Source organism: Chiloscyllium punctatum, chromosome 29, assembly GCF_047496795.1.
Source record: "Chiloscyllium punctatum isolate Juve2018m chromosome 29, sChiPun1.3, whole genome shotgun sequence".
In the NCBI taxonomy this organism is placed as follows: domain Eukaryota; kingdom Metazoa; phylum Chordata; class Chondrichthyes; order Orectolobiformes; family Hemiscylliidae; genus Chiloscyllium; species Chiloscyllium punctatum.
In genome coordinates this window covers 68412096-68426318 of record NC_092767.1, presented here as the reverse complement: position 1 = coordinate 68426318, position 14223 = coordinate 68412096, and the positions used below count along the sequence as shown (strand labels likewise).

At 45.7% G+C, this 14223-nt stretch overlaps 1 protein-coding gene across 6 annotated transcripts in view; it reads left to right on the top strand.

The window, feature by feature from the left end:
- The window catches only part of LOC140454515 (RAC-beta serine/threonine-protein kinase), a 98086-nt gene that overhangs the window by 46521 nt on the left and 37342 nt on the right, over window positions 1-14223 (top strand). For 4 of the 6 annotated variants that reach the window (XM_072549316.1, XM_072549317.1, XM_072549321.1 and 1 more), the window contains one exon: window positions 8797-8914. The exons of the other annotated variants lie outside the window; for them this stretch is intronic. The gene's annotated coding sequence lies outside the window, so the exon portion shown is untranslated. The remainder of the gene's footprint in view (window positions 1-8796; window positions 8915-14223) is intronic. 6 annotated transcript variants of the gene reach the window in all.

The following is a 14223-nucleotide window of genomic DNA, read 5'->3' as shown; positions in this document are numbered from 1 at the left end:
AGTGAAGGAGGGGGCTAACATCGTTAGCACTGACTCCCTCCACCTCAGGCACACAGTTGCAGCAGTGTGTACCATCCACCAGATGCACTGTGCACTGCAGCGCCCAGACTCCATCCGCAACCTCTTTCAACACTCTGACTTCCACCACCTAGAAGGATAAGCGTATAGCAACACCAACACCTGCACGTTCTCATCAAATTCCACGCCATCCTGATTCGGGATTGTAACACCTTTCCTTCACTGTTACTGGGCCTCAATCCTGGAAGTCCCTTCCTGAAAACCCTGTGAGTGTCCCTACACCATATAGACTGCAGCAACACCAGAGTTATAATCACCTTCTCGAGGGCAATTAAGCAGGGACATATGGGCTGAGAAATAGCAGATGGAGTTTAATTTAGATAAATGTGTGGTGCTGCATTTTGAGAAAGCAAATCTTAGCAGGTCTTATACACTTAATGGTAAGGTCCAAGGGAGCGTTGCTGAACAAACAGACCTTGGAGTGCAGGTTCATAGCTCCTTGAAAATGGAGTCGCAGGTAGATAGGATAGTGAAGAAGGAGTTTGGTATGCTTTCCTTTATTGGTCAGAGTATTGAGTACAGGAGTTGTGAGGTCATGTTGCGGCTGTACAGGACATTGGTTAGGCCACTGTTGGAATATTGCATGCAATTTTGCTCTCCTTCCTATCAGAAAGATGTTGTGAAACGTGAAAGGGTTCAGAAAAGATTCACAAGGATGTTGCCACGGTTGGAGAATTTGAGCTGTAGGGAGAGGCTGATCAGGCTGGGGCTGTTGTTCCTGGAGCATCAGAGGCTGAGGGGTGACCTTAGAGGTTTACAAAATTATGAGGGGCATGGATAGGGTAAACAGACAGAGTCTTTTCCCTGGGGTCGGGGAGTCCAGAACTAGAGGGCATAGGTTTAGGGTGAGAGGGGAAAGATATAAAAGAGACCTAAGAGGCAACTTTTTCATGCAGAGGGTGGTACGTGTATGGAATGAGCAGCCAGAGGAAATGGTGGAGGCTGGTACAATTGCAACATTTAAAAGGCATCTGGGTGGGTATTTGAATAGGAAGGGTTTGGAGGGATGTGGGCCAGGTGTTGGCAAGTGGGACTAGATTGGGTTGGGATATCTGGTCGGCATGGACAGGTTGGACTGAAGGGTCTGTTTCCATGCTGTACATCTCTATGACTGTATAAATAAATGCTGCCCAAGCAAATAGCCCATAAATAAACTCGAAAAGATAACTCAGCTCTTCCTGCCCCAGCAGTCTGGAGGAAATAAGAAAGTGTGGTTACTGGTTGGGATTATTCTCCTTTTTTTGAGCTGAGAGGACTAAAGGGTAGGTTGAAGAGAAGTGCTCAGGAAGAGTAAGTTAGAGTAAATACACTGTTTCCACTAGCAAGAGGCTTGAGAGGACTCCGATTGAGAGCAACTAGCTGTTGAATGCCAGGAAAGAGATGTTTAAAAAAAAACATTCATCTGCTGAACACGAACATATGAGCTGAAAGCAAATTCAATAAAAATTGTCAAAAAGGCACTGGATAGACTCTTAAAAAGGAACTAAATGGTGATGGTTTGGGGAAGAAAGCAGGGCAGTGCAACCTTGTTTAAATTGTTTTGTGTGGGTGTTGCTGGGAAGGTTAGCATTTGTTGCCATCAGTATTTGCCCTTGAACTGAGTGGCTTGCTTGGCCATTTCAGAGGGTGTCAAGAGTCGGCCACAGTGTTGTGTGTCTGAATAAGGATGGGGAGCAGATTTCCGAGACATTAGTGAACCAAATGACTTTTTGCAACAGTCAGTGACGGTTTCATGATCACCACCGCTGAGACAAATGAGGGTCTTGCGGTAGAGTGCCTACCTCTGACTCAGGACATCTGGTTCCATTCCAACTGCACCAGAGAGGTGTGTTATGACGTGCCTTAGGTTAATTATGAATACTTTTGTTTTTCTATGAGTGGCTTTCAGATTCTGATTTTAATTAACTGAATTTAAATTCTACCCACTTCTGTGGCAGGATTCGATATGTCTGTGGAGTATTAGCCTGCATCTTCAGTTTACTAACTCGATGATATAAGCACTTGCCGTTGTGTGTCTCTCTCTATCTAACTGGGACTAATTGGAAATCTTCCAAACAGCCAGGCCATGTGTGATGGGCCCCATTGCTGCCTCCTATACAGTATGGTTTGAAGTAAAGGTTATGGGTTTTGCTGGCGTTTGGTCAGTTCCACCTAAGTTCAGGTCAAACTGTTTACCTGTCTCTGGTTACACTTCTGTTCTGAGACAAATGTCGTTTTTATCGTGTTTACACACTTGCTGGAAGGGAAGGTTCTGATTTTTTGCTGGGTTACTATTCTGTGACCATCTCTTATCCTCTGTTGCTTTCCCTGCCCAAGGAGGGACTGGCTGTTCAATAATGGGCGCATCATCAGTGTGCTCCAGCATAGTTTCACAAGAGTGGCTGCAGCACACGCAAATGTCATTTGACAGGCCAGGGCTCCGCCAATGGGATGGAGGTGACCAAGACCAACCAAAGAGGCTTGTACCTGAATCAAAAATGGAAGGCTCAATTATGTGCTGGCGGGGTTAGTCGGCCTGTACTCTGTCACAAAATTCCAGGCGAGTTAACTGCACAGATGATGGGTACCCTACGCAACACAACACAACATGGCACGGTGGCACAGTGGTTATCACTGCTGCCTCGCAGCGCCAGAGACCCAGGTTCAATTCCCACCTTGGGCGACTGTCTGGTGGAGTTTGCACATTCTCCCCGTGTCTGCGTGGGTTTCCTCCGGATGCTCCGGTTTCCTCCCACAGTCCAAAAGATGTGCAGCTTAGGTGAATTGGCCATGCTAAATTGCCCCTAGTGTTAAGTGTAGGGGAATGGGTCTGGGTGGATTGCTCTTCGGAGGGTCAGTGTGGACTTGTTGGGCCGAAGGGCCTGTTTCCACATTGTAAGTAATCTAATCTAATCAGTATTGCCATCGGTATTTACAGATGATTGGCCTTGTGTTGGGTTTGAGTTTGATTCTTCCTGTCTGGCAGTGAGTTATGAGCATTGAGCCAGAGACTGGATGCAGGTTAGAATTTTGGCGTTTGACGTCGCGATTTAGCAGAGAGGAAATGGAGGTTTTATAAATGTTAACGATGATGGAAGTTGGCCATTTGGGAAAAAGAAAGATGTTCCACTGAGAGATTTTAACTGTTATGCTTTCTGATTAGTTAGGTGGGGTGGAATCTATGGAGCTTGCTCTCTGTTAGAAGCTGTTGTGTTGTGTGTTTACGTGGACCACAGTGTGTTTGTCTGCTTTGTATTTAATAGTGCACCTTTTGTGCAGTGCTTGTTATAGTTAGCTTTGTTTGCAGTGCTTGATGCATTAAGTCCAGGAACTGCATAGGATGTGGTGACTTGTTAGAAAATGAAAACAGTGCATTTCCTCTTTTTTTTTTACGTGTGCAGAGAGCTGGAGCAACAAGACAGCTTGACTTCTCTTCATGTTGAAAACTCAGACCATGTTTGTGTTCTGATAGGGTGCGTCTGCCGCAACAAACCTTTTCCAGCTACTGATTGCTGAAGATTGCAGAGATGGTGTTTGCACTGAGAGCAGGCAAACTACGGAATTGCTTCCAGCTTTCTCAGTCACCTGAGAGAGTCTGTGGGACTCATGGATTGCGGGTGGATGAGGTTTCTCACTAAGGAGCAGGGTCTGCAGCCCTTAGAGAGGGTTGATGGTCTTCCTGTCTTCTGCTACTCTTCCCTTGTCGTTCCTGATATGACTTTAGGTGTATTTTGCTTCTAGGAAACTATCTTGGTCTCGTTGTGAATGTGTTGCCCGGGACTCGAATACAGGTTGGTCTGAATGGTTGTACTGTCTTTGGATTGGATTAGCCCCTCGATGCAGGTATTCTTGTTGTATCTGAGTCCCTCATTATGTCACTGCACTAGTTCAAGTGCAAGAACATTTGCTGTGCGTTGTTTAGGAGTGCTCCCCGTCTTCAGGGCCTAATTAAAGCAGTTCTCTGCTTCCAAAGGGAATGTTATTTTGAAGTTACTCTCTCCCTTCTGAGCCAACAGGCCCTGGGTTCATATTCTGCTCCAGAGAGTTGAGCACAAGATCTGGGTTGAAGCACCCAGTGTAGTACTGAGGGAGTCCTGCACTGCTCGGTGCTGCTTTTTGAGACGAGACTGTAAATCGAGGCCTGTTCACACTTTCAAGAAGGTGCAAAAGATGCATTGGCACTATTTTGGAGAGAAGCAGGAGAGTCCATCCTGGTGTCCATCCTTGACAAGGATTGCTTCTTAACACCGTGTTGATTGTGGGAGCTTGCTGTGTGCAAATTGGCAGCTATACTTCCTGGCTTCCAGCAGTGCCCTCTCTTTATTGGCTGTTAAGCAACTTGAATGCCAGAGATTGTGGAAGGTCTGTGTAAATGAAGTTTGACCTTCCACTGCTTCATTCCACATGGTCTCATCCTGTCCTGGGTCCCAGGGAGCAAGCGACCACTTTGCTGTCACTAAGAGATTTTTAATGGAGCAGATTGGGTCCAGTTGCGATGTGATACAATTGTCAAAGGTCCTTTGTGAGAAGAAGACTACTTTGTAAGTCTTGGGGGGGGGGGGATTATATTTCTCTATATTTTGTGTTTCCCTTTCAGGATTGTAAAAGAACAAAATGTGATCCTTTCAGAGAAAGTAAATTCTGAAAGTGCTTTCTGAAACCAGTGTGCTCTAATTCACTAAGTTTCAATCGTGCAGTGAAATCAGTTCTATCCTCTGGACCCACTTTCCAGATGAAGTTTTCTGGCTCTGTTTTGAAAGCGCTGATGACTCTGGACTCACTGCTTGTTCCAAATGTTCTGAGTTGGTGCTGGCTGTGGTTCTGCATGAGGTCTTTGGTCCAGCAAACAGCAGCAAGTGACCACTTACTATTCTGGTAACAATCCCAAATTAATTATGATTTGGAGATGCTGGTGTTGGACTGGGATGTACAAAGTTAAAAATCGCACAACACCAGGTTATGGTCCAACAGGTTTAATTGGAAGCACACTAGCTTTCGGAGTGACCCTCCTTCAGGTGATGAAGGAGCGTCACTCCGAAAGCTAGTGTGCTTCCAATTAAACCTGTTGGACTATAACCTGGTGTTGTGTGATTTCCAAATTAATTAACCAGCTTCATCATGTGCCTTAAATACATGAGTTGGGAGGTCATGTTGTGGTGTATATGACATTGGTTAGGCCACTTTTGGAATACTGCATACAGGAATACTGGTCTCCTTACTGTCGTAAAGATTTTAAATTTGAAAGAGTGCAGAAAAGATTTATAAGCATGTTGAAGAGTTTGAGTTACAGGGAGAGGCTGACTAGGCTGGGGCCATTTTCCCTGGACCGTCGGAGGCTGAAAGGTGACCTTTAGTTTACAAAATCATGAGGGGCATGGATAGAGTGAACAGCCAATGTCTTTTTCTGAGGGTAGGTGAATCCAAACTAGAGGGTGAGAGGGGAAAAATTTAAAAGGGACCTGAGAGGCAACTTTTTCAGAGGGTGCTGTGTGTATGGAATAAATTGCCAGAGGAAGTGGTGGAGGCTGGTACAATTGCAACATTTAAAAGGCGTCTGAATGGGTATATGAATAGGAAGGGTTTGGAGGGATATGGTCCAAATGCTGGCAAATGGGGCTAGATTAACATAGAATATCAGGTCAGCATTGACAAGATGGACTGAAGGTTCTGTTTCTGTGCTGTACAACATGATTCTATGACTGTGAGCAAAAATGGAGATTGGGGAATTTCCCAAGCTTCCATTTTAAAGAATTGTAATTCATGTACAATTATTAGAAGTTGTAGATGTTGAGTATCCAGCCACACATTGAAGTCAGTGATTAAACTTTGGAAAATGTGAGAGAGCCTGCTCATTGATTGAAAGGTGGGGATTGTCACTGAGGCACACTGCAGTCTGGTGTGTGGGCCTTTTGTTCTGTCCAACTTTCCTGAACAAATGAACAATTTTTTTGAAAAACAATTCTTGCAAGGGTCGCTGGCAAGTCCAATACTTTTTGTCCATCTTCTAATTGTTCTCAAATTGAGGCAGTTTCTAATAGCAATTAAGAGTCAACCACATCGCTGAGAGTCTGAAGTCATGTGTAAGCCAGACCAGGTAAAGACAACAGATTGCTCTCTTTAAAGGGGATTTGCAAACCCAGTTAGCTTTTGCAACGTTAGGTAGTGGCTGTCGTGTTTAACATTACCTAGACAACCATTCACTTCCAGAGTTTTATTCATCAAAACTAAATTCCACCAACTGCCCTGTCGGGATTTGAACCAATGTTCTCCACACCATTAGCCTGGGCCTCTGGATTATCAGGCCAGTGATATAATCACCATGCCCATCTCCTGGTACATTCAATCTCACGGAATAGACCTGAGCGCAGAGGTTTGAGCTGTTGAATGCAGCAGGTGGATATGGAGCAATAATTATAAAAGTTATTTTTATGGAATAGAGGCATGGCACTCATCCACAGACTCTATCAACAAACACATCGACCTGGACCCAATATACCGGCCACTACAGCGGACAGCTCGAACTGACAACTGGAAGCGGCAGAGACAGGCCACTATAAATGCCGGAGGAAACAGCACAGAAGCGCTTCACAGGAGGCTCCCAAGCACTGAGGATGTCACCTAGACAGGGGACGAAACGTCTGCAACACAAATTCCCAGCTCGGCGAACAGAACCACAACATATTTTTATGGAAGTCCCCCTCTTTTTAAAAAAAAAAATCAGATGCTCCTTCTAAATAACAATGCAACATTCTGATAGCAAGGGAAATTTCAGACCCTTAAGGCCTAAGATGCCACCCCATCCCACTTACCATCAGCACTTTCCCAGAAACTAGGGAACAGAGACCGATGGGATTGGCACTGAATCATTCCATCTGTTTTTCCTCCTTGTAACATTGTCCTTAAAACCTCTCTGGTCATCTTTTTGAATATCTGTATGTCTCCGCGTCCATTATTTCCTTTAGGCTGCTCCTGAGTCATCCTATTTGCAGCAAAGACGGATTGTTCTTGTCCAAAATCCCTCTGCTTCCTCTGGGAAATATTTTCCCGCAAAAGCCCAGCAGCAGCGCTCCTCGTTATTTCAGGAGCCCCAGTGTACACTCCGCTGTTTTGAAAGATCCTGCGACGCTGTTTTAAATAAGAGCAGGAGGTGATCTGATAGATGTCGTGGGAGATGTTTATTCTTCAATCCACTTTTTTATTTTGGGAAGAAAAAGTGTTGATCATCTGATGATCTCATTGCGTTTTTTTTTGGTTGATCTCACTGCTGCAAGCAATTCAATTACTGTGGTTCCTGCAGCTCACCAGGAACTACACTTCAAAAGTACTCCATTTGGCCTGCCTGTGTCCCCAACAGGCGCTACAGAAATGCAAGTGTTGTTGTGCTGTTCGAAAGCAATGCAATCGGAATTCTCGCGTTTTGAACTTCAGCTGGAAGCTCTGTGGTTGAATTCTGAGGAAGAAGAGTAAGTCACAGTGAAAGAATGAGTCATTGACAAAACAGAGAGAGGTGTTTGCATTTTTAGTATCTTGTTACTGCAGTCTGCATGAAGATCACAGCCGTGTTTTCCAAATCCCCAATTTGCTTATTGTGAATTTGTGCAGGGGGCCCACATGAAGTCTGCTAGGCCAAACCAAAATGATTCCACGCTCTGGGATTTTGGCGGTGCAGTTGTCCAAACAAGCAGTAACTTATTCAGAGTTGTTGCTCCCAATAACGGTGGGATCTTTGTGGTTAGGTTAATGCACTGAAATGTTTGGTGATAATTAGAAGTCATTGCCATTAAATACAGCAGTTTGCCCCCTTGAGCAGATATTGTAGCAAATGTAAACGCTGACCCTGACAGAATGCCTCTGGAGAGTCTGAGATGAGGGGGAAGGATCAAGAGTTTAAAACAAATACTGTGAAAGGACATTAGCACAGGGCTGTTAGAGCAGTGGTCACTCCCTCCCTCCTTTCTTAGTGGATTCATCTCCATGTCCCTCAGCCTCCTTCCATTTCCACTCCTTTCCCTTCACTACAACCTGGACAAGCCAGAGATTTCATAAACCAGTCACAAATTGCCCACTCTTGTCCCTCATGAGTACTCAGACAAACCACCTGATGGATAAGAAAGGAAATTCTACGTTTAATCCAGCAGCTATCACTGCATTGAGAGTAAATTAGTGCACACCAAGCTCCCATATAGACCAAGGGCTGAATGACTACTACTTGGGCTGTTAGCTGTGGTTCAGTGAGTGCTTTCAGTTTAATTGAGCTCAGTTTTAATTCACATGGCCATTGCTAACCCTCTGAGTGAAACCTTATCCACTGAATACACTTTCTGCTGTTCTATCACCTGCCAGTGCACGTAAACACATCCCCTGCATTTTTAAAATCTGGAATTTTGAGGCTGAGTGTGATTAGTGGCCTGGATCAGTCTGGGTCTCTGAGCTGTCCCGGCCCCCTCTGTATCTGCATATCTTAAATCATTGCATTATTTTGCTTCTGCTCTTCCAAGAACCTCGCGTTATTCAGTGAGCCATCTGAGCTCCCTGCTAATGCTGGTTCTTGCATCGAACTTACAGTTTGGGGCCCTGGAGCCTGGACCTTTTGACTCGCCAGCATTCGGAGTGTCGAGGAGGCGAGAGCTAGCTGAGGCTTGGCAAAGCAACAAGCAGCCTCTTTTAGCCAACTTGTAGCGGTTGCCAGTTTAGCATGAGGGTCTCTGATCACCTGTCGTTCCTTCCTCCCTCATCCAGCCCCTTTACTGAAGGTGGCGACATTTTCGCAGTTTTGAGGATCTGGAAAAGAAGGCACGTGTGACCATCAAACACAAGAACCATCGAATACTTGGAGCTTCGAGAAGCCAGCAGAGAGGTGAACAAATTATTTATGTAAAAGATCATTTCTAAGCATTGATACAGCATATGGTGGCTCAGTGGGTAACATTGCTGTCTCTCAGCGCCAGGGACCTGGGTTCAATTCCACCCTTGAGTGACTGTGTCTGTGGAATTTGCGTGTTCTCCAGATGCTCCAGTTTTCTCCCACAGTCTGAAAATGTGCAGGTTAGGGTGGATTGGCCATGCTAAACTGTCCATAGTGTTCAGGGATATGCAGGCTAAGCGGATTAACCATGGGCAATGCAGGGTTACAGGGACAGGGGGGGTCTGGGTGGGATGTTCTTCAGAGGGTCGGTGTGGACCCAATGGGCTGAATAATCTGCTCCCACATTCTGTGATTCTATAAAATAGCACAGAATGAGGCATCTGGTTTCCCAAAGTATCTAACGTCCAATCAAGAGTTGCCACAGTAGTTTAGGGAATGCAGCAGACCATTTGTGCATAGCAAGATCCCACAACCTACAGTATGGTGATGACCCGATCTTTTGTTTGTTTGTGATATTGGACAGGGCGGGGGTGGGAGGGGGGTGTTGGTGCTGGGCCAGGACACTCCAGCTGCTCTTTGAAATAGGTGTCGTGGGATCTTTCACAGCCTCCTTGTGTGGATGGTGTTTTTATTTTGAGCTTCTGATGAGTGCTGTCCAATCTTTCTCTTTTTGTGTAGCCTGACGGTTGTTCCCCGGTTACAGCTCCCCAGTGACCTGTGCTGTGATTCCTTTGGTAACACAGCCTTTCAGCGTATAGGTCGTTTCCCAGAGCTTTGGAGCCCGGCTTGAAAGCTGGTGTCTGTGTGCAGGGTCCCACCGAGACTGGGCTATCCTAGCGCAGTTATTGTGAGCTCCCCTTACACTGACGATCTCAAGGTGACCACAGCTATGGACAATGGAGCAACGGTCGTGTCTTGTGGTGGTCAGGGGGGTGTTTATCACTTACTGGCTGAGATTTATTATCTTAACCCCCACCTGACTTGAGAGCGAACCTGCTCACAGGCTGAGTGAGAGAGCTGGAGTGTTTATAGTTGTCGCTCATCATGTCATGAGGCAGGCTTGTTGAGCCAGTTGGCCTTAGTTCCCTTTGTTGCTGTGTTTCCTGGTAACGGCTCCCTCTAAGTTTCATGCACTCCCTGGTCTTGCAGTAACCACAAGCGCCACTGAAAAGTCACAACCTCTAAGATATCGCACATATGTCCATGCAAAAGAAATCTTCACAAAACCCTGCACTGAAATGAACAACCAAAAAAAAAACAGAGGTCACAGTTCTCTGGGTTTTGCTTCTGAGGTCGAGACTGAAGCTCAGACCTGGACTCCACTTCCTTGAGAGTCAAAGTTTAAAATACTCCCAAATACTCAGTTGGGAGGCGATCTAACAGGTCTGTCTTGCTGGGCTCTGCACCATAACTCGGGCGCAGTGGTGTTTTTACCCTCTCCAGCTAAGCTATTTTGAAGAAACTCAATAGCTTAATATTAGTAGAGTTGCTGCTTACCTTTTTTTTAAAAGTAAGGGAAGATGACTAGAGGCAAAGGACAGAATAAATTGCAACAGGCAGAACATCCCTCCCCCAGGCAGTGTCGGACATGCCCACAGCTGCAACTGTGGCCTCCCCCAAAATCCCAATGAACTCCCCTACTCAACAAGGCCTGGCTGCAGAGTTCATGAGACTCCGAGAGAAGATTGAGGCATCGATTGAAGAGAATCACGCCAGGCTTCAGCCGATCTTGGCCATGCTGCAGAAGCAGGAGCAGGAGCTGCAGAGTCTCGGGAAGCGAGTGGAGGAGGTCGAGCAGCGGACCATGATGTCAGAGACTGTGGTCGAGTCCTTGGCGAGACGTATCCAGGCCATGGAGAAGCAGGTACAGACCTTAGTAGAACAGGTCAATGACCTTGAGAATTGGGGTCGAAGAAAAAATATCGGGCAGTCGGGACGAGAGGAAGGCAAGCAGCCAGCCAGCTTTCTCAAAGAATGGCTGCTGCGATTTCTGGGCTGGGAGGCCAAGGCAGGACGGGTGTGGATTGAGAGAGCTCACCGGCTGGTGGTGTGCAGGCCCGGTTAGGACTAGTGCCCCCTGCCTGGTTCGGGCCAGTGCCGCCGCCTGGTCCTAGTGCGATTCCAGTCCTATAGGGACAAACAAAAGATAATGGAAGCCTCCAGATCCACAGGCCCTGCAGGACATTTCTGCAGCCGTGATCCGCAAGAGGAAGTCCTTTTGATGAGATGAAGAGACTGAGGGATCAGGATATTCAATATTTCATCAGGTACCTGGCTGTGCTCTATTTTAATCATGAAGGGTCTGTGCATGTATTTGACTCCTCAGAAAAAGCAAAGAACGTTTTGGACACTTTGAAATAGACCGGATGGTCCAAAGAGCATGGACAATAATGGTTCTCTATTTCCCTTTATTTGTTTCTTTACCTCGCGCACATCCCCTTTTTCTTTATTATTTTATTGCAGAAATTGTTGTTGGTTTTCTTTTATTGAGGTCAGTGTAGGGTTGGGGATGGGTAAAGTGCCCACTTTTAACTTCTTAGTCCATAATACTTATTGTTGTTGTTTATCCTTTGCCTGAGTTTGGGGCGCGGCTCAAGCAAGAAGGAGTTATGGAGGTATATGTGGGTAGTGTAAGCGCCCCCTGTGGGCAGGGGGAAGAGTCTCCCATCGAGTTTATTGTATGTTGTAATTGGTTTGGTTTAGTTGGTTTTTAGTAGAGGTAGTTTTTGCAAGTTTTGTTAATATAGTTTTAGTGTGTGTATTGTTTAGATTCTGAGTCTTCATTTACTTCCACGCGGCATGTTGTGAGTTGGGTTCTTCCTCTCAGGGGCTTAAGAGTTGTTATAGAGGGAGATGGCTAAATGTCTCCTCAAATGGTGCATCTGGAATATTAAGGGGAGTCACTCACCAGTCGAGTCTCAGGAAGGAGATGGTTGATATTGCCCTGTTGCAAGAGACTCATCTTGATGATAAGAAGCACCTAAAGTTAGAGCAGGGTAGGTTTGATCGGGTGTTTTCCTAAGAACAGGGGAATGGCTATACTTGTCCAGAAGAGTCTCCCATTTAAATAATTAGATCAAGTTAAAGATTAATATGGGTGGTTTATAATTCTTAAAGCTTTAATACATGGTGAAGAGTATGGCATCCTAAATGTCTACTGTCCCTTGACACACCCCCTCAGATTCCTGACTGATGCACTTTGGAGGCTGATTGCCTTTGGAAGGCGACACATTATCATAGAGGGAGACTTTAATTGCCTCATGGCCCCCACAGTGGATAGAATGCCCAAAGGTTCCCCAAATACCTCTCTGCAATCCAAGCAATTGGTTGACCTTTGTGTAGATTTGGGGGCTGGTGGATGTTTGGAGATGTCTCCACCCCACGGGTAGGGACTTCACCTTTTTCTCTAATCCACACAAGTGTCACATCAGGATTGACCTTTATCTAGCACCCTCGGTTTTTCTAGGTTTGGTGATGTCCTGTAAAATTGGAAACATAGCCATATTTGGAGGTGGAGATTAAGGGCCATGGAACAGGTTCCCGGCATTAGTGAATGGATCATTTCATTCTCGAGGACAGTAAGTTTGTTGAGGACTTCGAGTGAGTTTAAAGTGTTCTTGGCTGTCGGTTTGGGTACAGCTATACTCTAGGATATTGCTAAGGCCGATGCTAGGGGGATAGTTATCTCTTATTCAGCCAGCTGGAAGTGACAGAAGGGACAGCAGCAACATCTGCTTGAAGTACGGTTGAAGACAGCTGAGACAGCACATATTGATAGGCCATCGGTGACTAAATTGCAGTGAGTCACAGCTCTCCAGGTTTCTTTGAACTCCATGCTCACTCAGACAGCGAAGAAAGAACTCTCTTTCACGAAACAAAGGCTGTTTGAGCATGGGATAGGCTCGGCAAATACCTGGCATAACTGACCAGGAAAAAGAGCGCCCTCCAATCCATTACACCCATTAGAGATGACACTGGGATTCTTACTGGTGACTCTGAAAGGATCAATACAGCATTTTGTCATTTTTACTCTGAGCTATATTAGTCAGAATGCTGCAAAGATAGGTGGGCTAAGATGGAGACTTTTTTTAAGGATCTGAATGTTCCAGGTTTGACCTCGGAACAGGCGTCTCCTCTTAACGCCCCTTTGACAGTGCAAGAGAATCAGGAGGCAGTAAGACAGCTCCAAAGAGGGAAGGGAAGGCACCCGGCCCTGATGGTCTCTCAAGTGAGTTGGACAAAGAATTTATAAATATCATGTCAGGGCCAATGCTGGACATGTACAAATATTCATACAGTCATGACTGCCTCCCACCATCCCTGAGAGAGGGTAACATCTCTCCCATTCTCAAGAAAGGGAAGACCCCAGAGGACTGTGCTTTATATGGGCCCATTTTGCATACAGAAGTGGCTCAAAGGTAAAAGACAGAGGGTGGTGGTGGAGGGTTGTTTTTCAGACTTGGAGGCTTGTGGCCAGTGGAGTGCCACAAGGATTGCTGCTGGGTTTTCATCATTTGTATAAATGATTTGGATGCGAGCATAAGAGGTACAGTTAGTAAGTTTGCAGATGACACCAAAATTGGAGGTGTAGTGGACAGCGAAGAAGGTTACCTTCAATTACAATGGAATCTTGATCCAAGGGCCAATGGGCTGAGAAGTGGCAGATGAATTTTAATTTAGTGAGGTGCTGCATTTTGGGAAAGCAAATCTCAGGGATTATACACTTAAGAGTAAGGTTCTTGGGAGCGTTGCTGAACAAAGAGACCTTGGAGTGCAGGTTCATAGCTCCTTGAAAGTGGAGTCGCAGGTAGATAGGATAGTGAAGGAGGCATTTGGTATGTTTTCCTTTATTGGTCAGTGTATTGACTACAGGAGTTGGGAGGTCATGTTGCGGCTGTACAGGACATTAGTTAGGCCACTGTTGGAATATTGCGTGCAATTCTGGTCTCCTTCCTATTGAAAAGATGTTGTGAAACTTGTAAGGGTTCAGAAAAGATTTATAATGATGTTGCCAGCGTTGGAGGATTTGAGCTACAGGGAGAGGCTGAACAGGCTGGGGCTGTTTTTCCCTGGAGCGTCAGAGGATGAGGGGTGACCTTATAGAGGTTTACAAAATTGAGGGACATGGATAGGATAAATAGACAAATTCTTTTCCCTGGGGAGGGTGAGGCTAGAACTAGATGGCATAGGTTTAGGGTGAGAGAGGAAAAATATAAAAGGAACCTAAGGGACAACTTTTTCAGGCAGAAGGTGGTATGTGTATGGAATGAGCTGCCAGAGGAAGTGGTGGAGGCTGGTAC